General features: G+C 40.4%; 1 protein-coding gene across 5 annotated transcripts in view; it reads left to right on the plus strand.

Annotated features, from left to right (window-relative positions):
• frmpd3 (FERM and PDZ domain containing 3) overlaps positions 1 to 26,271 on the plus strand; it is a 113,051-nt gene that overhangs the window by 24,227 nt on the left and 62,553 nt on the right. For 3 of the 5 annotated variants that reach the window (XM_058063149.1, XM_058063150.1, XM_058063147.1), the window contains exon 1: positions 18,409 to 18,487. The exons of 1 other annotated variant lie outside the window; for it this stretch is intronic. The gene's annotated coding sequence lies outside the window, so the exon portion shown is untranslated. Of the gene's footprint in view, positions 1 to 18,399; positions 18,488 to 26,271 lie in introns of those variants that run through there. One more of the 5 variants, XM_058063148.1, reaches the window with a different exon arrangement.

Raw genomic sequence — 26,271 nt, forward strand, 5'->3', positions numbered from 1 at the left:
GCATAGAACATGAAAGCCGCCTGGCAACCGAGGAATACTTTGTTTCAGGATACAAACTGATTGGAGCCCCATAGATTTAGATAGCGATTGTAATTCTGACGGTTATTTCATTTCTGAGTTATTATTCAATTATAGTGGCTGCTTTGAAGGTGAAAAAGGGGAACAAACGTCTGAGCCCAGTCGCCGCTTGTTTTCCCTGCTTTTTTTGATGGCGACTTTCCAAGCCCTTTGAGAGAAATGAGCGGAGGATGCAGCAGCTGGCAGAGTGGATGTTGTTTTGGAGAGGGGAAAAACTTCAGAGCCATGTTTAATCACCGGCTCCTTTCCTAAATGGTTCCCAGCAGCTTGGAGAGGAGGACCTGAGCGCGTGATTACCCAGGAAGATGAAAGATGAGGCCCGGTTATTCAAACGGTACACAATTAAAATACACAATCACAAACAAAGAGACCAAACGCAGAGTCAAAACTTTGCTCATCATTTAATTGAGCGATAGCTTCTGAGGCTACTGGAGTGCAAGACCTCTTTATGGATAGCTTGGGGGTGGGGGGGTGGGGGGGTCTCCATGTTCAAGGCGACATTACATAACATTGAGGAGGTTGATTGTTGAGGAAATGCATTGCGAGACGGTACTCTAGGATGTGTTGTTTCTTCTCTTCCAATGTAATATTGTGAATTCCACAGGCAACAGAAATCTCCAGTAATATTTTTTATTCCAAAAGCTCAGGAATAAATGCAAGACTGCATATTTGAGAGATCGGAAATATCATTTTTTCTACAGTGCAGTTCAGGAATAAAAATATTAATGTCATTATTAGAGCTGCAAAGTGATTGCATTTTTCAATCAGAGTAATCACAGTTTGGGCTGCACGGTGGTGAAGTGTTTAACATGCAGGCCAGACTAGGAGACCCGGGTTCGATTCTCATCTCTGTGTGGAGTTTGCATGCGTGGGTTATCTCCAGGTACTTTTACAATCAAACATGCTAGGTTAATTGGCTACTCCAAATTGTCCATAGGTATGAATGTGAGTGTGAATGGTTGTTTGTCTATATGTGCCCTGTGATTGGCTGGCCACCAGTCCAGGGTGTACCCCGCCTCTCGCCCGAAGACAGCTGGGATAGGCTCCAGCACCCCCCGCGACCCTCGTGAGGAAAAAGCGGTAGAAAATGAATGAATGAATGAATTAAATTGGGTCATGTTTGTTCTGGCCATTGTTCTGTTTTATGTGGAAAATAGATCATATAAAATATTAGTGTTGATGTTATGAGTGATTGGCTGGCAACCTGTCCAGGGTGTACCCCGCCTCTTGCCCAAAGACATCTGGGATAGGCTCCAGCACCCCCGCAACCCTCCTAAGGAAAAGCGGTAAAAAAAATGAATGAATGACTGAATGAATGAATGAATGAATGAATGGATGTTATGAGTGATTGGCTGGCGACCAGTCCAGGGTGTACCCCGTCTCTTGCCCAAAGACAGCTGGGATAGGCTCCAGCACCCCCACAACCCTCCTAAGGAAAAGAGGTAGAAAGTGAATGAATGAATGTTATGAGTGATTGGCTGGCGACCAGTCCAGAGTGTACCCCGCCTCTCGCCCAAAGACAGCTGGGATAGGCTCCAGCACCCCTCGCGACCCTCCTAAGGAAAAGCGGTAGAAAATGAATGAATTAATGAATGTTATGAGTTCAGAGTTCCTGCAAATGCACCTCACCTGAGTTTGGTGTGGAATGGAAAAGTGTTGTTCCGAGAATGAACGGAGAGACATGCTTGCAAGATGGAGATATATTTAATATGGTGTTGGAAGTATGAGCGCTGCTGTTGATGTTTTAAGGTAGGAATAAACTTTAAGAAATGTGTGGGTGTCGACTTGTTTATGCATTTATTTGAAAAGGTGCAAAGGCGCAAGGTAATTTGCTGATCCTGCAGAACTGGAAAGGATGTTAACTTGCAGTGATGAATGTGGATATATATTTTAGTATATCTCAATTAATATGTTATTGCATGTCTGTGTGTGTGTGTGTGTGTGTGTGTGTGTGTGTGTGTGTGTGTGTGTGTGTTTGTGTATGTGTGTACCTATTGGACTCCCTTCAGCTGTAATTCAATTCATGAGTTATTATGATTTTGGCTGCACTTCCAGAAAGAGGTGGGGTGAGCATGTCTAGATGAAAATCTTGTTTGACAATTTGACCCTGATCTTGAGACATCATTTACTGTACAAGTGGTGTGCTGGCAAACTTCATGATTAGTTTAAAAAAAAAAAAAAAACAAGTATTTCAAATACTGGAATAATGTCCACATGGAAAATGGTGGCGTTGATACCGTGTCCATGCTTTTCTATATGAGATGTGAGCACATTTGCTCCTGTTTAACTTTAGCGGTGCGCTGCAGGTGACTTTTATGATGTCGGGTTTATGGCGTTTGCATTAAAAAATGGTGCAAAGATTCTTGACAGGATTGCTGAGGAGACAAAAGGACACTGTGCTGCCATCCGAAGCCAAACCCCACCCATTTGTGCACATCTAACATTGCAAATTTATGGCTCATGCTGATTGCAGGAAGAGCCGTTTTGCATACTACCCATCAGCCCTGGGGGAGAGACGCTATAGATCATGTTCAATGGTTTGTAACTTGATGAACTGTGCGGGTTGGAAAGCGGACCAGTCAGCCTTTTTCGCCAATAATTTTGAACTACTCAAATTGAAAAACTATTAAAAATTGATATTAGAACAATCAAATTCTGTCATGGTGGGTCATTGTGCAGCCGTAATGAAGAAAGCACACAGAACATACAGTATGTAGTGCGCTTGAACGCCTCATCAATGCAGGGTGCACAGTACTTATAAGTAGAAAGAAAGGACACAGAAACAGAGTTGTTCATTGTTCTGTGCATGTGTTCTGTGCATGTTCTGTGAACGATTGAACCACACACACAGTCAAAATGATTATAGCAGGGGTCTCAAACTCAATTTACCTGGGGGCCACTGGAGCTAGGGTCTGGGTGAGACTGGGCCGCATCAGGTTTTCCAAAAAAAAAATAAAAAAACGCATTTATTAAAAACAGAAAAATGAATAAACTTTGCTTTGGTTCCGATTTTCTACAAGAAAAGCTCTGATAAAACATTCCACTGTTCTCAAATATCTTTTTATTTTTCTACACAAAATAAGATGAAAAATAAATAAACAAATCAAGAATAAAGAAAATCAATCAATCAGTAATAAATAAATCTAATAATAATAATAAAACGGCAAATAATAAAAACTTAAGAAACCACATATAGTTGGTGGGTAGACAAATTATTTTTTTCAGATTAAAATGAACAAAGCATTATTAGAGCCCTGTAGACATGACAAAACACGACTATAGTCACATTTATACTCTTTTTATTTACAACATATTGCGCAACTGCAGGGTCTTGAGACACATGCTAACTCGCAAACTAGAGAGCTAGCGACCTAAACGGTAGCCTTCAAGTCATTTCCTTTAAACTTGAATAGCCAAAAACTTACCACTTCCACACGGATAGGGAGGATAACTATTAACAGTTATTTAACCTTTAACATGAACATTAATCAAACGTAATAATTTTTTCTGGGTACATGATACCATACAGCATCCATATCAAACTTGCGCGGGCCGCACTAACATTAAACTTCAAGGCGGGGGCCTCAAACTAGTGTCCTGCGGGCCACATTTGGCCCGCGGGTCGCATGTTTGAGACCCCTGGATTATAGTATTCCCTGCCAGGGATTTATCTATAGTGTCCCAAAACCATGAATCCAAATTGTTGGCTACCTCTCTGACATGCTATGGCATATACGTGAATACCAGACGTTAGCATGACAGTTTTTTTTAACACTTTTTTTAACCCATTATTGTGAAAAAAAAAATTCACATTATTTTTTTAACCACTATTGGTAAATTATGCTAGCCAGTAATTATGTTTTCACATTGTTTTGGTTGAAAACTTCTAATCTTGAGCCATTTGCAGTTAATCCCTTCAACAGAACCCAACATGGTAATTCTGAACGCACCCTAAATTCCATAAGCTCTTCTACTATACCATAAAGTGATGATTAGCGTGTCGTACTTTTAAAGTAGTAGTAGTTCTAAAGACAGACCTCCTTCACTTCTAATGGTTGGCCTTTCAAATGACAAGCAGCTTCATCCTTGATGGAGAGCAGCACTCTGTAATCGTTATGTCCTCAGTGCATCCGCATATGGAGATCTCTTCAGAGTTATCTGGTGGGGGAAGATGTCACGCTGTTGGATTGAGTGCAATTTCCTGAAATAGAAAGTTGTCTTATTTGTATTCGGCTTTCTCTGCACAGGTTCTAGACTTCTATGTGTTTCATTTCATTGGGTTGAAACTTGAAGAAATCTGTTATAAACTTGTCGTGAGTTGAAGAAGTTGAATAAATGTTCATAAAACAGTTCTTTGTAGTTTATATTTGTAGTAAGTAAAGATTGAACAGAAATAAGCTATTTGTCAGTTAATGGAAGCCTTGAATAAAAACCACTTCCACACTACAAACCACCTTTTAGGGACTTAAACTCATTACAGTGGCTGTGAGTCAAGACCTCCCAACATGAAGTTCACCCAAATGACCGTTATATAAGGACACAGGGTGTCATTTACGTCACAATTTTGCCCCTCTCTATACGCAGAAGACCCCCCGCGCAGTCCTCACAGCTAGAAGACCCGAGTTCAATTCCACTCCCGGTCATCTCTGTGTGGAGTTTTCTGTTTTCAGTGCAGTTCTGGAATAAAAATATTTATGTCATTATTAGGGCTGCAAAGTGATTGCATTTTTCAATCAGAGTAATCACGGTTTGGGCTGCACGGTGGACAAGTGGTTAGCGAGCAGGCCAGACTAGGGTTCGATTCTCATCTCTGTGTGGAGTTTGCACCGGGTACACATTCCAAAAACATGCTAGGTTAATTGGTGACTCCAAATTGTCCATAGGTATGAATGTGAGTGTGAATGGTTGTTTGTCTATATGTGCCCTGTGATTGGCTGGCCACCAGTCCAGGGTGTTCGCCTGAAGACAGCTAGGATAGGCTCCAGCATGCCTGCAACGCTCATGAGGATAAGTGGTACAGAAAATTAATGAATGAATAATCACAATTTACAAATTAATTAATTATGATTAATCACCCTGTTTAACTATGTCAGCCACTGTATTTTATTAACAGAAAAAAAAATTACAGGAAGGGTGTATGGCGACGGAGTGGTTAGTATGGAGGCCTCACAGCTAGGAGACCCGAGTTCAAGTCCACCCTCGGCCATCTCTGTGTGGACATTCCAAAAACATGCTAGGTTAATTGGCGACTCCAAATTGTCCATAGGTATGAATGTGAGTGTGAATGGTTGTTTGTCTATATGTGCCCTGTGATTGGCTGGCCACCAGTCCAGGGTGTACCCGCTGCAACCCCTGTGAGGATAAGCAGTAAATCAATAAATTAATATATTTCCCGTGTATTTGTATTGCTCTAACACAGAAGTGGCCTGGTCGATCATGATTAACCAGTTAATCTTTGGGACTTTGCCGATCAATCCTGAAGATATCAGAAACTTCCCTGATAGTGATTAAAAGAAATGTCATCAGTCACTTCTCATTTTGAGCCCACCAACCAAAATCCTAAGCCGATAGTCCCCAAGTTGCTAGCACACAAAAAAACGAGTTGCACTGATGTGGTTTGTTAACGATGACAACAAAACTCTCCCTCCGACCTTTCATCATTCACCTGCAATAGGAAGCTATCAAACCGAATAAAATGCTGGTTTACTCACAGAACTGATGCCGTGCGCTGAACTCCGACAAACAGCGACAAAGCACAGCTCGGGGGCCATTCCTCGCTTGTGGCTCATTTGTCATTGGCCCAAGGCACACTGCAGAAACAAAATTGAAAAAAAAATAAAAATCCAGCCACCAATAACAACACAATGCTTTATCTTTAAATATGTACTGTACAGTACAACTCTATAAAGTGCAAAAATAACTATAAAAATGTAAAAAAATAACTAATATGTACATATGTGACACATATTACTATTTGCATTAATGCTCATCTGTTAGAATTATTCATCACTAGCCTCTCGTTGTGTGCCTCATTGAAGCAGCAGGGGGGGCGGAGGTGGGGGGGTTGCAATTACTCACAGGTGGCTGCTGACGCAAACTCTGAAAAGTGGTCACAGAGTACATTCAGGACAGAATGCGGGTACAATAAGTGGGCTTTCAAACACACAACGAGCTATGAACACAGGTCATTGTGGAAAACATCAGACCAAGTTAACTGTCTCTGACACATAGCACTTCACGCTAAAAATATCAACACGATCGTGCATCACAAATATTAGGGTCGGCTGTCTGTTTTGAATACGCTAATAACTATAAAAAGTATATAACTATAAAAAAATAACTATAAAAGCAATCTTCACTCGCTAAATGTACTGCAAAAAAGGTCAGTAAGGATAATTCATAATGCCGCCTACAGTGTACATACTAACTCCTTATTTCTAAAATCACAAATACTTCAACTTGCTGATATAGTTAATCTTCAAACAGCTAAAATAATGCATAAGGCTAAAAACAACCAATGACCTAAAAACGTCATCCAATACATCCAATAGTTGGCGGCACGGCGGTCGAGTGGTTAGCGCACAGATCTCACAGCTAGGTATTCAAAGGTACTATGTCATTCTCACTGTACTCCATGCAGTCATTGGTTAATCTGCATGTCGTTATTTACCAATGACTGGTCATTATGTCATTCTTCCTGTATTTCATCCAGTCATTGGTCAATCTACATGTCGTTATTTACCAATGACTGGTCATACCAGGTTCAATTCCACCCTCGGCCATCTCTGTGTGGAGTTTGCATGTTCTCCCCGTGAATGCGTGAGTTTTCTCCGGGTACTCCGGTTTCCTCCCCCATTCCAAAAACATTCTAGGTTAATTAGCGACTCCAAATTGTCCATAGGTATGAATGCGAGTGTGAATGGTTGTTTGTCTATATGTGCCCTGTGATTGGCTGGCAACCAGTCCAATGTGTACACCGCCTCTCGCCCAAAGACAGCTGACACCCCCCGCGACCCTTGTGAGGAAAAAGCATTAGAAAATGAATGAATGAATGAATAATCTCTCCATGTAAAATACTAAGCTACACTTCATGGTCCAAATGTTTCACTAGTACAACTGCAAATTGGGGCATGTCTGTTTCATTCATTGAACTTCTCGTTGACCTTATTGCATGTTGGCATTTTGGGAGATTTGATTAATCGCTGACCTTTTGCTGTGTTGCCTTTTGCGTGCAGATGTGCACAGCATCTTTACATTTGATGAAGAGGTTCTTGTTTTAAATAGAATAAAAAAGTCTTAATTGTCACAGCATAGCAACATTTCAATGAATACACGCTCCAGATTTCCCTTGCATGCTTCAGGTTTTGATACTTGGGCGGTACTTGGATATGTACTATAATGTATAAATGGTGCATCAAATATAGCATATAGTCACTGGTGAGGTGACATGTCATAACTTACCAATGACTGGTCATTATGTCACTCTTACAATACTTCATATAGTCACTGGTCAGTCTATATGTCATTAGTTATCAATGGTTAGTCATGGTTTTAGTTCAACTCATAGTCATTGGTGACAACATATTATTACCACTTATCAATGAATTGTTGTTACTGTAGATCACACCTATTTTACTTCATACAGTCATTGGCTGGTCTACAGTATTATTACTAACTAATGACTGGTTACTGTGTCATTCCTATTATACTTCATATTGGTGATATATTAGTGAGTCAACATGTCATTATTTACCAATGACTGCTCATTATGTCATTCTTACTGGACTCCATACAGTCATTGGTCAATCTGCATGTCGTTATTTACTAATGTCTGGTTATTATGTCATTATTACTGGACTCCATACAGTCATTGGTCAATCTGCATGTCGTTATTTACCAATGACTGGTCATTATCTCATTCTTACTGGACTCCACACTGTCATTGGTCAATCTACATGTCGTTATTTACCAATGACTGGTCATTATGTCATTCTTACTGTACTTCATACAGTCATTGGTCAATCTGCATGTTGTTATTTACCAATGACTGCTCATTATGTCATTCTTACTGTACTTCATACAGTCATTGGTCAATCTACATGTCGTTATTTACCAATGTCTGGTTATTATGTCATTCTTACTGGACTCCAAACAGTCATTGGTCAATCTGCATGTCGTTATTTACCAATGACTAGTCATTATGTCAGTCTTACTGGACTCCATACAGTCATTGGTCAGTCTGCATGTTGTTATTTACTAATGTCTGGTTATTATGTCATTCTTATGGGACTCCATACAGTCATTGGTCAATCTGCATGTTGTTATTTACCAATAACTGGTCATTATGTCATTCTTACTGTACTCCATGCAGTCATTGGTTAATCTGCATGTTGTTATTTACCAATGACTGCTCATTATGTCATTCTTACTTGACTCCGTACAGTCATTGGTCAATCTGCATGTCGTTATTTACCAATGTCTGGTTATTATCTTTCTATTATCTACAAATTTCCCCACTGAGGGACGAATAAAGGCATATCTTATCTCATTCTTACCATACTCCATGCAGTCATTGGTCAATCTACATGTCATTATTTACCAATGACTGCTCTTTATGTCATTCTTACTGTACTTCATACAGTCATTGGTCAATCTACATGTCGTTATTTACAAATGGCTGGTCATTATGTCATTCTTACTGTACTTCATACAGTCATTGGTCAATCTACATGTCCTTATTTACCAATGACTGCTCATTATGTCATTCTTACAAGACTCCATGAAGTCATTGGTCAATCTGGATGTCGTTATTTACGAATGACTGGTCATTATGTCATTCTTACTGTATTTTATACAGTCATTGGTCAATCGGCATGTCATTATTTACCAATGACTGGTTATTATCTCATTCTTACTGTACTCCATACAGTCATTGGTCAATCTGCATGTCGTATTTACCAATGACTGGTCATAATCTCATTCTTACTGAACTCCATACCAAACAGCTCACATATTTACAAATGCACACAGTCAACAAAAAGTAAATATTTCTGTTTTGTTTTAGGGAACGGATGAACGAATGATTTATGTAGCTACAAGGCACCTTGGGAAGAAAGATAGGGAAAAGCACACATAAGGAAGACGAGAATTTTTAGACTGTGGTCATAAATTTGATATGGATTACCTGTAAGTCACCTCTCACCCAGGCTGTGGTCTTAAACTTTTGAATTGATGAACAGCCTACTTCGCTTTAATGGTTTGTACTTAAAAAAAAGCCTCCCTCTCATTTATTTGTTTGCCTTTTTGTAGCTCCTACTTAAAATCCAACAGTGCAAAATGGACATTTTTGCAATTTTTTTTTTAACTGGTCTTAAATTTTGATCAGGAGTGTATTAAGTACACCACGACAGTAAAACATTAGTTTATGTAGAAAGGCCAGAATATACAGCGTTAGTTGCAATGTAATGTATACAGCAACGTATACGGCAATAAACCAAACACTGCAGTGACAATAGTATAGAGTTATACTCTCTATGGAGAAACCACTACTTGGTATGAGGAATCTTGTGCTGTCTGACTTGATGCAGCAGATCCATCAAGTCAGTTACAAGGCTGCCCCCGCATTGATGTGACTTGCTATCCCCAGCAGATGAGATCTGGGGAACTGGAAGGTCTATAGTCAGCCCCTTGAACTGTGTCAAGGTTCTCAAAAGTTTATCCCTGACCAGTGGCAGGTGTACGCTGTACTTCTGCAAGAGACTACGATCACTTGGGGAAATGTTGCTGTGAAAAGTCTGCATGACTCTGAGTTAGAAATAAATTACTTTCTTAAATATACTCTCTATGTTTGTTTCCCTGTACTTGTGTACATTTGATAAGTTACCAACTATAATAATAATAATAATATATGGCTAAAATGGATCTTTGTCTAAATCAGGGGTCTCAAACTCAATTTACTTGGGGGCCACTGGAGCTAGGGTCTGGGCGAGACTGGGCCGCATCAGGTTTTCCAAAAAAAACTAAAACAAACGCATTTATTCAAAACGGAAAAATTAATAAACTTTGCTTTGGTTTCGATTTTCTACAATAAAAGCTCTGATAAAACATTCCGCTGTTCTCAAATATCTTACTTTTTATTTTTCTACACAAAATAAGATGAAAAATAAATAAACAAATCAAGAATAAAGAAAATCAATCAGTAATAAATAAATATAATAATAACAATAAAACAGCAAATAATAAAAACTTAAGAAACCACATATAGTTGGTGGGTAGACAATTTTTTTTTTTCAGATTAAAATTAACAAAGCATTATTAGAGCCCTGTGGACATGACAAAACACGACTATAGTCACATTTATACTCTTTTTATTTACAACATATTGCGCAACTGCAGGGTCTTGAGACACATGCTAACTCGCAAACTAGCGACCTAAACGGTAGCCTTCAAGTTATTTCCTTTAAACGTAAATAGCCAAAAACTTACCACTTCCACACGGATAGGGAGGATAACTATTAACAGTTATTTAACCTTTAACATCAACATTAATCAAACGTAATAATTTTTTCTGGGTACATGATACCATACAGCATCCATATCAAACTTGCGCGGGCCGCACTAACTTTAAACTTTCATATCAAGGCGAGGGCCTCAAAGTAGTGTCCTGCGGGCCACATTTGGCCCGCGGGCCACATATTTGAGACCCTTGGTCTAAATTAAATCACAAGTGATTCCCTTCCTACATTATTTTTCTCCATATTTAATCCGAATGTGTTTGCTCAACCTTGAAATGTTTTAGTTAAACACAAACAAGCTTGCCAACACAATCTCACAGACCTCCACACTTAGTCATTATGTAAACAGAAAGCAGTAATTAGATGCCCATCTTCCTTATCACAGCTCCCCCCCTTATAGAACCTCCACCCCACTCGTGTTCATTAGGTAACCATGTATGCTGTCCTGGGGTGTAAACATTAAAATGAGTAAATTATGATGAGCTTCTTCGGGGGTTTGTTCGACCGGTGCTAGGGGGATTAAATAAATAACATAAATCATGCTTACTGCTGTTGTATTTATGAGATTTATGAGATAAATGCAACAGCTGGTAAGTACAGATAACACCCATATTAGACAAAAACTAGACATTTATGTAATAATTGGAAAACTAGAGTGGGGTTTCTACGCAAATCTATACAGAAGTGTTATAAAATACATTTAAGAAATTAAAAAATGACTCATTAACTGAATAATGAGTAAATAGCCATGGGCAAATTCATCATGATGATACAGTAACACCCAATAATGTTACAAGGCAAGGTTTGATTCTGCAGTTTATATTGTGTCATTTTCAACCTCACGTGTTGCAGTGTCAATCATGCTAACACAAAAATTGTTGTTAACCCATGGGCAAGGCATGACCTGTGAGGCTCGCTATAATATCTGAATGGTCAACTGACACAGTCACATGGACGCCATTAGCGCTCCTTGTCTCTTTGTTCAATGGGATTGTATCAGTGGGGTCTTTTTCCACACAAGACCCACACAAGAGGGTGGCACGGTTGTCGAGTGGTTAGAGCACAGGCCACACAGCTGGGAGACCAGGGTTCGATTCCACCCTCGGGCATCTCTGTGCAGAGTTTGTTTGTGGGGTTTTTCATGGTACTCACATTCACAAAAACATGCTAGGCTAATTGGCGACTCCAAATTGTCCATAGGTATGAATGTGAGTGTGAGTGGTTGTTTGTCTATATGTGTCCTGTGATTGGCTGGCGACCAGTCCAGGGTGTACCCCACCTCTCGGTAGAGAATAAATGAATAATTGTTTTAGTAAGTGGTTAGCGCGTAGTCCTCACAGCTAGCAGACCAGGTTCAATTCCACCCTTGGGCATCTCTGTGTGGAGTTTGCATGTTCTCCCCGTGCATGCGTGGGTTTTCTCCGGGTACTCCGGTTTCCTCCCACATTCCAAAAACATGCTAGGTTAATTAGCGACTCCAAATTATCCATAGGTATGAATGTGAGTGTGAATGGTTGTTTGTCTATATGTGCCCTGTGATTGGCTGGCCACCAGTCCAGGGTGTACCCCGCCTCTTGCCCAAAGACAGCTAGGATAGGCTCCAGCACCCCCGCAACCCTTGTAGAACATGAATGAATGAACTTATGGCCAGGAGTGTGTTTGCTGTGCCCTTTTTTGGTGTTCCTGGGCGGAGCCACCGGTCCACACCTGTAAGCACTTCCCAATTAGTCCTATTTAAGCCACGATGCCACATGCTCATGCTTGCTACTACACTTTAGTGGTGTGTTGGTCGTGAACGAATGGGTCAAAAGAACTAGTTCTTTTTTGCGAACGGAATGAATGAGGTCGGGCTGCATGATGGACAAGTGGTTATAGCATGCAAGCCTCACAGCTAGTCATCTCTCTGTGGAGTTTGCATGTGTGGGTTTTCTCTGGGTATTCGGGTTTCCTCTCACATTCCAAAAACATGCTAGGTTAATTGGCGACTCCAAATGTGAGTGTGAATGGTTGTTTGTCTATATGTGCCCTGTGATTGGCTGGCGATCAGGTACCCTGTCTCTCCCCCAAAGACAGCTGGGATAGGCTCCAGCACCCCCTTGCGACCCTCGTGAGGATAAGCGGTAGAAAAGGAATGAATGAATGAACAAAGTCACCGCACCTAAAATACCCGTTCAGTCCGTTCAGTTGCAAATGCTGAAATTGGTTCGAGAGTCAGTTCACCGTTCCTTCTTATCCTATCGCCGCACCTCGCTCTTCGGGTGGGTGGGGTTAGCTGACTGAAAGACCGAGACCGAGAGATTGATTGACACTGTCGATGACATCATTCGTTCATTCTGTTCACAAAAAAGAACTAGTTACTTTGACCCGTTCGTTCATGACCGACACACCACTCATCATCACGTGTTGTTGCGCTGTTGAGTCGGAACAAAAGTGAACATGAGTGAACGGACCGACCCGGGAGATCACAGGCTAACGACCAATTGACCGAAATGAACAAAATGAACGGATCTTTTTACTAAATGAACCGGAATGATCCAGTCCACTGATATGAATGGTTTTGCCCACCACTACTACAGTTGCTCACCAGTTAAAAGTACCGGTAAGTCTTTCTATGACTGCTATTGCTTCATGTGCTAACTTTGTAGCTTCTTAATTCAGCCATTGATTTATTTTGTTGCTTTTCCATTTCTTTTTTTTTTTTTTTATGTATCATCCACTTATCCGGGTCCAGGTCTCAGTAGAAACTTTGTACACTGTGTTTTCTTTGCACTTGAATATCTAAGAATGTTAAGATGTTACTTATAATTGATACATTTTATGACGGTGACAGTTTGAGAGTCATTGAATTACATTGAGTACTCATATATCAATGTAGGTATATCAAATATCAAATATATATAAGACACATTCATGCTAAGTAAATGGTGCCAATCATTGTATCCAGTGGAGAATACAGACCCTTCACATGTTAATCTCGTTTTGTTTGTTGTTTTCATGCGATTTAACTGACCTAGCAAATTAAAATTCAGTGACACGAGCCGCTTGGAGTGCCGCTGATTACTCATTTGTTATTAAGCACAATGTTTAATGTTCCAAACATCGCACTGGGTCACTAACAGAGGTTTCTCCTGTATGAATACTAATGCGGAAAATTACATCCGCACTTTTATGGTGTAATGTAATTGCCCGCACGACTGTCAACGTCTCACCCACATGAGGAAAACAAACTGCAAAGTGATACCTTAATTAGGGAAGTGTTCATTTTCAGGGAGGAGCAGCACCCATGTGGGTGCAGGTGTGGATCTGAAGCCACATTTCATAATGTTGAAGTTGGGCATTAAATTGGAAAAGCGGCTGGAGTGCTGAGATATGGAAGAGTGTGAACACCTCAGCAGCTTTATTATGGCTCCAAAGTCACTTCTTTGCGCTGATTTCATTTTCAAGTGCATCCAAGAGTTCCGTAAACGATGAGTTAGTGTGGAAAATAAAAACACGCAGAGCCAAAATCACAAGGAGCCAACGTTTGAAACTGAATGTTGACCGTAAAGAAGTATGAGTAATTACAGACTTTATCTTTCTGCCGGATAAACACTCCCCCTCTACATTGTTGGCTTTTAGCTGACACCTTCACTCATTGGAGCGTCTGTGGACCAAACCTCAGCGCTAAGAGCTTTGTTTTTTTTTTTCCCTAATAGTCCTTTTAATGCTACCATTATGAGCGAGATGTAGTGAGTAACAATTAAAGTGAGGTGAAGGAATTCAGTCGATAATGAATGTGGGCGAATGGGGGGGGGGGGGGGGGGGGGTTAAAAACCTCGACTGGAAGCAAAATGTACTGTAATTATTAAAGCTGAAGACAAATCAGATACAGGTTATGCAATCACTATCGTCATATTTCCTATAATGCAAGTACATGTCATGGCCTTTTATTGTGGCCAGCCTATGTACACCTGTGCAATAATCATGCTCATCTTATCAGCATCTTTATTACTTTATCAAAGGAGACTTGAGATCCACAGAATTGTGGATTTATATGGAAAAACGTCAGGACAATTCCAAGATCTCCAAAAATGGGTACTTACTAAAACAATTCATTCATTCATTTTATACCGCTTCTACCGAGAGGCGGGGTACACCCTGGACTGGTGGCCAGCCAATCACAGGGCACATATAGACAAACAACCATTCACACTCACATTCATACCTATGCACAATTTGGAGTCGCCAATTAACCTAGCATGTTTTCGGAATGTGGGAGGAAACCGGAGTACCCGGAGAAAACCCACGAGAACATGCAAACTCCACACAGAGATGCCCAGGGGTGGAATCGAACCCAGGTCTCCTAGCTGTGAGGACTGCGCGCTAACCACTCGTTCGCCGTGCAGTCCTGACGGACAAAATAAGAAGCCAAAACATACCACTTCCACATGGAATGGGAGGAAAATGTAACATTACTTTTACTATAACAGAATATTGTGACACCTAACAAAGAGCACATGAACAAAAGCAGCAAGACTTCAGAACATTCATTCATTTTCTACCGTTTCTCCTCACGAGGGTCACAGGGGTGCTGGAGCCTATCCCAGCTGTCTTCGGGTGAGAGGCGGGGTACACCCCGGACTGGTCGCCAGTCAATCACAGGGCACATATAGACAAACAACCATTCACACTCACATTCATACCTATGGACAATTTGGAGTCGCTAATTAACCTAGCATGTTTTTGGAATGTGGGAGGAAACCGGAGTACCCGGAGAAAACCCACGTGTGCACGGGGAGAACATGCAAACTCCACACAGAGATGCCCAAGGGTGGAATCGAACCCGGGTCTTCTAGCTGTGTGGCCTGACACTAACTACAATGCATCCACTAAAACAATTAGTAGGGGCAAAGACATTAGCCATTAGATTAACACTACATAAAAACACTGCAATGCACATATTAACATGAGTTGATAAGTGCATTAATAATATGGAACTAAATTATATAATCTTTAGTTCATATGCCAAGCCCAAGGTTATGTTAGTACATTATATATTTAAGCAGGACTTACAGTCGTCTCTTCCTTATAGTGTTTAATTGGTTCCAGACCCATCCACTAAAAATTAATTTTGCAGTCAGTGTTAATAAATGGAACAATTATAGCATAAAAAAGCTTTTTAATTAATTTCTAACTTCGGGTTATAACATTATTAGAACCCTGTAGACATTAAATAACACAACCATAGTCACATTTCAACTCCTATTATTCATTATTTACAAAACATCCAGCAACGCTTATGCTGCAGGGACTCCAGCTGATCGCTTAGCCTCGAATTTATAGTATTTCCTGTGAACTTAAGAGGAAAAAAACTACCACTTCCACACTGTGTGGGAGCAGAACATTTCTTCCATTATGTTGGGGAAGTCATGGCTGACTTCATGACCTCATGCAGTGTTAAGGTAATGTAATGTTAGGGGTCATTAATGTTGTATGTTCTTACTGCCGCCTAGTGATCAGAATCGAAAGATTCATTCATCAATTTTCTGAAATTGCAATATTGACGCAATATTGTCAGGGGACGATAATTGAACCGCAATATTGCAAAGGAGAACTGTAAATATGCTTTTGTTAATAAAGTCAGAATGGGTTAAATGTGACTGCAATATGTCAATATAGCTTGGAGTTGATAAGTAGGTTCCTTTGGAGCCGCTGTCCATGGTGCTGAAAATGATTACAGCCAACTTTTGGTCTAAAATAAAACCTGAGCACTAGAAGAAATCGTTTAAAATCAAATGCTAAGTGGAATAACTGCAATTATTACTAATGGCTAAGTATGGCTTCCATGCTATGATGTTGTCATGGTCACACTGCAGTTGGTGCGCCATTGATGGATGACTTGGTTGCAATATGTTTCAATATTGAAAATACAAAGAGACCAGGGTTCAATTCCACCCTCGTGGAGTTTGCACGTTCTCTCCGTGCATGCGTGGGTTTTCTCCGGTTTCCTCCCACATTCCAAAAACATGCTAGGTTAATTAGCGACTCCAAATTGTCCATAGGTATGAATGTGAGTGTGAATGGTTGTTTGTCTATATGTGCCCTGTGATTGGCTGGCCACCAGTCCAGGGTGTACCCCGCGACCCTCGTGAGGAAAAAGCGGTAGAAAATGAATGAATGAATGAATTGAAAATACATACATGTGCCTGGTGACAGGTTATATTCCTTTCCCTGAAGGTCTACAAAACAAACACACCTTATGATCAGGTTTCCAAACTAGTTAAATCACAGGTTGTGTTTACAGTGTGAGTGTGACCTGGATGGAGAGATGAGAGGTGTGATGGAGGAGAAGGTCAGGAGCGAAGACGAGCCAATGCACGCAGACAGGAGTATTTGCACTCATCAAATAAAGCAGTGTGACAATGCAGTCCAGAAGGTGGGGGCATGACTGGTCAAAGGCTTACACTCTATTGGCACAATATGTTTGTCAGGAAAAATGGCCGCAGGACAGACTGAGACAAGGTATTGGAAAAAACAATATGGAGTAAATATAACAAATCAGCAAAGTACGTGTGTGAATGATTGCAGTGATGAATAATTGATGGTTATTAGGTAATGAAAGGCTCTTTGTTAAAGAATCGATCACAGCAAAAAGACCAGCTAAGCAGGTTTGCTGGCTCGTTGCTACGGCAACATTCATTTGAATAAACAAACTAACACAGCGGGGTGGCACGGCGGTCGAGTGGTTACAGCTAGGAGACCAGGGTTCAATTCCACCCATCCAAAAACATGCTAGGATAATTGGCGACTCCAAATTGTCCATAGGTATGAATGTGAGTGTGAATGGTTGTTTGTCTATATGTGCCCTGTGATTGGCTGGCGACCAGTCCAGGGTGTACCCCGCCTCTCGCCCAAAGACAGCTGGGATAGGCTCCAGCACCCCCGCGACCCTCGTGAGGAAAAAGCGGCAGAAAATGAATGAATGAACTAACACAGCAAACAAGAAATGAATCTCAATTTAAATTGCTGCCAAATATGGGATTTGGATCAGATCTGGATCAAAACTGGGTTTACATTACAGCATATGTGTCAACATACTACTATTCATTAATTCATTTTTGACCGCTTTTTCCTCACGAGGGTCGCGGGGGTGCTGGAGCCTATCCCAGCTGTCTTTGGGCGAGAGGCGGGGTACACCCTGGACTGGTCGCCAGCCAATCACAGGGCACATATAGACAAACAACCATTCACACTCACATTCATACCTATGGACAATTTGGAGTCGCCAATTAACCTAGCATGTTTTTGGAATGTGGGAGGAAACCGGAATACCCGGAGAAAACCCACGCATGCCACAGAAATGGCCGAGGGTGGAATTGAACCCTGGTCTCTCCTAGTCTGCGCACTAACCACTAGACTGCCGTGCCGCCCATATAAATAAATATATAAATAACAATTTTTTGTAATTAGAGCATCAGAAACCTGTTTGTCTAAATACAGTTTTTAATGTTATTAGAGCCCTCTAGACATGAAATAGCATCCCTATAGTCACCTTTAAACTTGTATTACCCAATATAGTAGATGTAATCACAGAAAATAAGCCCTATATGACAGAAAAAAAAGAGTCATGTGAGTGTTGGTCTGTGCGCTAACCACTCGACCACCGTGCCGCACTAACATACTACTAGACTTAGCAAATTTTGTATGTGTACTGTGTTTTTAGGGCATACATTTATGGAATAAATGGGGTATATCAGGCAGGTTGTGAGGTCAAATCAACACAATTAATATTAAAATAGATCACGTTTTGTTTTTCATGCCTCAACAGGTTCCGACATTGTGGACTTGTGTGGAATAAAGTTTATGGGCGATCCCTGCTAACAATAAAAAACCTCCAGAGTCAACACTCAAGCACAGTAAGTACACATTTTGTACTTTTTTTTAAAATATGTCTAACTTTTCATGCATATGTTTATACACATGAAAAGGTAAATTGAATTCCTAGCTTATTAGACTGTATGAATCATATGCGGCTTTATCATTATTGCTCCCTTTTGCTTTAATGTATAAGCTCTTCTCTGATCAGTGCACTTTAATATTCCATTAAGAGTCACTCTTAATTATTTCCATGCTTCTCCTTATCGCTATTGAGCAAGTTTATAACCCATTGAAAGGGGTAAAAGAAAAAAAAAATTGTGCCTCGGTTTGCATATATTTCTTGGTTAGCATACAATTTGGCACATGTCTTATTATGTTACGACATGAGTACAACATTGTGACGTGTCTTTTGTGGGATCTGTTGCTATAGCAACACTACAAGACAGACAAATAGAAGCTTAGTCAGGAAGGGGGGCTCAACCAAGACTGCGCTGCAGAACAGACACATAAGAGCAGCTGCAAGCCTATACAGCGGAACCTCGGTTAGCGTACACCCTGGTTAACGTCTTTTTTGGTTTAAGTTGATCACGCGAAAATTGTGCCTCGGTTTGCATACATTTCTTGGTTAGCATATAATTTGGCATATGTCTTATTATGTTACAAGTACACGACATGAGTACTTTAATTGCCACTTTGGTGTCAGAAGTGGGATCTGTTGCTATAGCAACACGACAAGACAGACAAATAGAAGTTTAGTCTATTTCAATTTGTAGCATAATCTTGAGCACGGGTATCCAAAGTGCAGCTCTGAGGCCATTTACGGCCCGCAGATTGTTTTTTATTGGCCTCAAATGATAATTGATACTAATAATTAAATTACCAATAATAATTAAATTAAATAATTAATACTAATAATAATTAATATGTATCTATACTCTTTGTCATGTATGTATGACAATGTATGTGCTCTTTTTACTAAAATTAAAATATATCAAAATTGCCCCCACATTCTTTGATGAATAAATAATAAATAATAAATAATAAATAATAAATAATAAATAATAAATAATAAATAATAAATAATAAATAATAAATAATGAAAAATGAAAAATGAAAAATGAAAAACAAAAAACAAAAGCAAAAAATAATAAATAATAAATAATAAATAATAAATAATAAATAATAAATAATAAATAATAAATAATAAATAATAAATAATAAATAATAAATAATAAATAATGTGGCTCTTATCGCTATTGAGCACGTTTATACCCCTCGAAAGGTTATGAACTCTCTCTATTATCATGCTATTGACAACACAGCAGCATTTTGGCAATGAGAGCGTACTGTATGTGTGTGTCTTGTGCAGATTTTGCTCACATCTGCAATTCTGCATTGATTCCATGCCAGGCGGCCAGTGAGTGAGCACAAAGCTGATGCAGACTTTTGGGCTCTATGTTGGTCCGGTCCATCAAGCCAGTGGCCATGGCCATAACTGTGAATGATTGCGGTCAATACAGCAATCACATTGTGCTGCAGTCATCAGACGTTGCGTGTGTATATATATATATATACACACACACACACACACTTATTCCCTGCATGTGATTGATAAATCAATTCGCTTATAATAATATAGGCGATTTTATTCCTCCATTTCCATCTTCGAGTTAAATGAAAGACAGGCTGAAAGATGAATCCCTTGTTGTGCTAACACAGCGTAGCATACTAAACACCGTGTTTGGCGAAAACAAAAATCTTAATTAGCATATGAAACACAGTGTTAACAAACATGCTGTTTATCCCTGCAGCATTTTTGGATTATAATCAACTGATTGGCGTTCTTTTTTCTTTTTTTTCTTGTCTAAGCGAGGTACTTGTTAGGACCCCCTCTATGATGCTGTGTTTTATCACATGCATGTAGGTCACCGACAGAGAGGAGTCGACTGAATACTATATCATTTAAAAAAAAAAACATACATTCTGACTCGATAAGTGCTGCGAAATTGATGTTAGAAAAGATTGAAACTCTTAAGAGGACTTTCTGCATCACAAATGGATTTTTAAGTCTTTCTGCGATGAAAGTGTACTTCTTCACACAGATTTGAACAAACAGCGGCGGAATGCAAATGGCCTCAAAGGATGGGGGGGAAATATAGCTGCAGTGGAGAAAGAATAACTTAAACTCCTGTGAGGAGAATATAAACAGCTACTGTATCCAGCAGGCATGTGGGGGCTGTCACTGCTAGGCAATAGAAGAGTTTGTTTATCCTCCTGAACTTAAAATGTGTGTTTGTTTTTTTTTTATAGCTGGGAAATCTCACATCATACCCCGTCATCATAAACATTTACAAAGAGAAGCTTAAAAGTATCACCTGACAAATAGGCTAATTAAACCTCTTCTGAAGTTAACATTTAGTATTGATTTCTAGCTTCTAATCAGCGCTCTACTTTGTAATCTTATTTTTAGCTCATACCAATACGTGACTCGACCGCATTGAGTAGTCGGACGGAGCAGATTGATTACATAAAAGCCATTTGCCACAAGGCTGTGGCAGGGGGAGATTGGATCTCTGGAAGGGGGGGCTCAACCAAGACTGCGCTGCAGAACAGACACATAAGAGCAGCTGCAAGCCAATACAGCGGAACCTCGGTTAGCGTACACCCTGGTTAATGTATTTTTTTGGTTTAAGTTCATTCATTCATTCATTTTCTACCGCTTTTTCCTCACGAGGGTCGCGTGGGTGCTGGAGCCTATCCCATCTGTCTTCGGGCGAGAGGCGGGGTACACCCTGGTTAATGTATTTTTTTGGTTTAAGTTGATGAGGCAAAAATTGTGCCTCGGTTTGCATAATTTTTTTTGGTTAGCATACAATTTGTCACATGTCTTATTATGTTACAAATACACGACATGAGTACTTTAATTGCCACGTTGGTGTCAGAAGTGGGATCTGTTGCTATAGCAACACTACAAGACAGACAAATAGAAGTTTAGTCTGGAAGGGGGGCTCAACCAAGACTGCGCTGCAGAACAGACACATAAGAGCAGCTGCAAGCCAATACAGCGGAACCTCGGTTAGCGTACACCCTGGTTAATTAATGTCTTTTTTGGTTTAAGTTGATATCGCAAAAATTGTGCCTCGGTTTGCATACATTTCTTGGTTAGCATACAATTTGTCACATGTCTTATTATGTTACAAATACACGACATGAGTACTTTAATTTCCACTTTGGTGTCAGAAGTGGGATCTGTTGCTATAGCAACACTACAAGACAGACAAATAGAAGCTTAGTCAGGAAGGGGGGCTCAACCAAGACTGCGCTGCAGAACAGACACATAAGAGCAGCTGCAAGCCAATACAGCGGAACCTCGGTTAGCGTACACCCTGGTTAATGTATTTTTTTTGGTTTAAGTTGATCACGCAAAAATTGTGCCTCGGTTTGCATACATTTTTTGGTTAGCATACAATTTGGCCCATGTCTTATTATGTTACAAATACACGACATGAGTACTTTAATTGCCACTTTGGTGTTAGAAGTGGGATCTGTTGCTATAGCAACACTACAAGACAGCCAAATAGAAGCTTAGTCTGGAAGGGGGCTCAACCAAGACTGCGCTGCAGAACAGACACATAAGAGCAGCTGCAAGCCAATACTACGGAACCTTGGTTAAAGTACACCCTGGTTAATGTATTTTTTTTTTGTTTAAGTTGATCACGCAAAAATTGTGCCTCGGTTTGCATACATTTTTTGGTTAGCATACAATTTTTCACATGTCTTATTATGTTAGAAGTACACGACGTGAGTACTTTAATGGCCACTTTGGTGTCAGAAGTGGGATCTGTTGCTATAGCAACACTACAAGACAGACAAATAGAAGTTTAGTCTGGAAGGGGGACTCAACCAAGACTGCGCTGCAGAACAGACACATTTGAGCAGCTGCAAGCCAATACAGTGGAACCTCGGTTAGCGTACACCCTGGTTAATGTATTTTTTTGGTTTAAGTTGATCACGCAAAAATTGTGCCTCGGTTTGCATACATTTTTTTGGACAAGACAGACAAATAGAAGCTATTTCTATTTGTAGCATAATCTCGAGTACAGGTATCCAAAGTGCAGCTCTGAGGCCATTTACGGCCCGCAGATTGTTTTTTATTGGCCTCAAATGTTGATACTAATAATTAATATGTATTTATACCCTATCTATACTAATGTGTGGCCAATCACAATCACAGGGCACATATATGTAGACAAACAACCATTCACACTCACATTCATACCTATGGATAATTTGGAGTCGCTAATTAACCTAGCATGTTTTTAGAATGTGGGAGGAAACCGGAGTACCTGGAGAAAACCCACGCATGCACGGGGAGAACATGCAAACTCCACACAGAAATGACCGAGGGTGGAATTGAACCCTGGTCTCTCCTAGTCTGCGCGCTAACCACTAGACCACCATGCCGCCCCATATAAATACATATATAAATAACAAATTTGTGTAATTAGATTGGAAACCTGTTTGTCTAAATACAGTTTATAATGTTATTAGAGTCCTCTAGACATGAAATAGCATCCCTATAGTCACCTTTAAACTTGTATTGCCCAATATAGTAGATGTAATCACAGAAAATAAGCCCTACTTTATGACAAAAAAGAGTCATAGACAAACAACCATTCACACTCACATTCATACCTATGGACAATTTGGAGTTGCTAATTAACCTAGCATGTTTTTGGAATGTGGGAGGAAACCGGAGTACCCGGAGAAAACCCACACATGCACGGGGAGAACATGCAAACTCCACACAGAGATGGCCGAGGGTGGAATTGAACTCGGGTTGCCAAGCTGTGGGGCCTGCGCACTAACCACTCGCATTAATAAGTTATTATTCCAAATTTGTATTCCCGTTCAAACCAAATTCAATTCGTATTCAAACCACTGACCCTCCATTCATCAAACCAGGCATAACATGACGATAGCAAGGATTCTGTTGGTAACATCATGTACCTTGAAATCAGACAGCCTGTCCATCCCTCCTGTCTCCCTCACTTGATTGCATAAGCACAATGCACCGGCTGCTGACAGCCTGTGCAAAGTAGTTACAGTATCAGACAGACGGACACAACAAACGTCAGGCTTGATTTTCCAGCAGGGGGGGGTGGGGGGGCATTTTCAGTTGATCACCAACGTGCTCATCTTCTTGAGGCTTTGGTGGCCTCCTTTTATCGTGATGCTGACACCTCAGCTGCATTTAGCCTTGCTATCTTCAATAACTCAATCTCTAAACCCCCCCCTCCCTCGGTGAATAGAACTCTTTCTGTTCAGTTGCTCGTATGGATGATGATGATGATGGCGATGATTAACTTGCGGCAGCCATCATATACACAGTGGGTTTTCTTATCTGACGTCCCTGGAGCAGAGAAGCTGAGGCACACCGACGCTGCCTTTGCTCGCTGATAGAGAGATGACAGTCCTCTGTGGATGCGAACACAGCTCAGATTGTGCTGCTGGCTGCCATGTAAACTGCAGCATCCAATGCTGTGGTAAACAATGAGGCACACATTTCATACGCAAGTAATGCTTTTATTTCATTTGAACATGCATCAGATTACAATTGAATGCATCACATAATCAGTTCACAGTTCCACATGTCCAAAAGGAGTAGGAAGAAGCAAAGCTTATTAAATCCTACCCCTTCATCTGGTACTTTTACAATCAGTAACTGTTACATTTGTTCACTTCCTGCTTTCCATAATACAGTTTAATGTTGTCTTTTTTGTTTTTTTTTAATAATGTTGAGAACTAGCGACCTAAACGGTAGCCTTCAAGTTATTTCCTTTAAACTTAAATAGCCAGAAATTTACCACTTCCACACGGATAGGGAGGATAACTATTAACAGTTATTTAACCTTTAACATGAACATGAATCATTCATTCATTCATTTTCTACCGCTTTTTCCTCACGAGGGTCGCGGGGGTGCTGGAGCCTATCCAAGCTGTCGTCGGGTGAGAGGCGGGGTACACCCTGGACTGGTCGCCAGCCAATCACAGGGCACATATAGACAAACAACCATTCACACTCACATTCATACCTATGGACAATTTGGAGTCGCCAATTAACCTAGCATGTTTTTGGAATGTGGGAGGAAACCGGAGTACCCGGAGAAAACCCACGCATGCACGGGGAGAACATGCAAACTCCACACAGAGATGGCCGAGGGTGGAATTGAACCCTGGTCTCCTAGCTGTGAGGTCTGCGTGCTAACCACTAGACCGCCGTGCCGCCCAAACATGAATCAAACGTAATAATTTTTTCTGGGTACATGATACCATACAGCATCCATATCAAACTTGCGCGGGCCGCACTGACATTAAACTTTCATATCAAGGCGGGGGCCTCAAACTAGTGTCCTGCGGGCCACATTCGGCCCGCGGGCCGCGTGTTTGAGATCCCTGCATTAAAATGTGATAAACATGTATAAAATTTGACCCACTATGGTAACAATGGATACATCAACACACCACCGACCCGTTCCTCAACCTCCATTAACCAGGAACCAGCCTGCTAACTAAGGTCACTAAAGTCACAAAGACAGATGTGTTAACAGATGTTTATACAGTTTTTTTTTGGCAACCTCTCAATACTTTCACATGCAGTACTCCCAATCATGTGTAAAGTGGCTTTACTAACATAATCAAATGATTATAATCCAATAACGGGATATGAGGGTAACATAAGGCAGCCAGATGAACACGGTCACTCAGACCATTATGTTGAAATAGAAATATGCTGCATATGACAAATGTGTTCCTGATTAGCATTGCTATACCTATATTGCTATAAAAAGCCACAGCTTGTTTATTTTTTGGACTACAGTATAGAATCACAAAACATAATTGCTTTATAATATAACACAAAGGTATGGTGATCGAGTGAGTGGTTAGTGCACAGGCCACACAGCTAGGAGACCTGTGTTCGATTCCACCCTCGGGCATCTCTGTGCAGAGTTTTTTTGTGGGTTTTCTCCAGTTTCCTCCCACATTCCAAAAACATGCTAGGTTAATTAGCGACTCCAAATTGTCCATAGGTATGAATGTGAGTGTGAATGGTTGTTTGTCTATATGTGCCCTGTGATTGGCTGGTCACCAGTCCAGTGTGTACCCCGCCTCTCGCCAGAAGCCAGCTGGAATAGGCTCCAGCACCTCCGCGACCCTTGTGAGGAAAAGCGGTAGAAAATGAATGAATGAATGAATTAATGTTGGGTTCTGGAGGGCTGCACGGTGGATGAGTGGTTAGTGTGCAGGCTCCACAGCTTGGAGACCCGTGTTCAATTCCACCCCCGGCCATCTCTGTGTGGAGTTTGCATGTTCTCCTGGGTATTCTCCGGGTACTACGGTTTCCTCCCACATTCCAAAAACATGCTAGGTTAATTGGCGACTCCAAATTGTCCATAGGTATGAATGTGAGTGTGAATGGTCGTTTGACTATATGTGATTTGGTTCCAATTTTCTACAATAAAAGCTCTGATAAAACATCCCACTGTTCTCAAATATCTTAACTTTTATTTTGCTGCACACAATAAGATGAAAAATAAATAAACAGATCAAGAATAAATAAATATAATAATAATAATAATAATAATAATAATAATAATAATAATAAAACGGTAAATAATAAAAACTTAAGAAACCACATATAGTTGGTGGGTAGACAAATTATTTTTTTCATATTAAAATGAACAAAGCATTATTAGAGCCCTGTAGACATGACAAAACACGACTATAGTCACATTTATACTCTTTTTATTTACAACATATT

The sequence above is a fragment of the Doryrhamphus excisus genome, chromosome 23, assembly GCF_030265055.1.
Source record: "Doryrhamphus excisus isolate RoL2022-K1 chromosome 23, RoL_Dexc_1.0, whole genome shotgun sequence".
Taxonomy (NCBI): Eukaryota; Metazoa; Chordata; class Actinopteri; order Syngnathiformes; family Syngnathidae; genus Doryrhamphus; species Doryrhamphus excisus.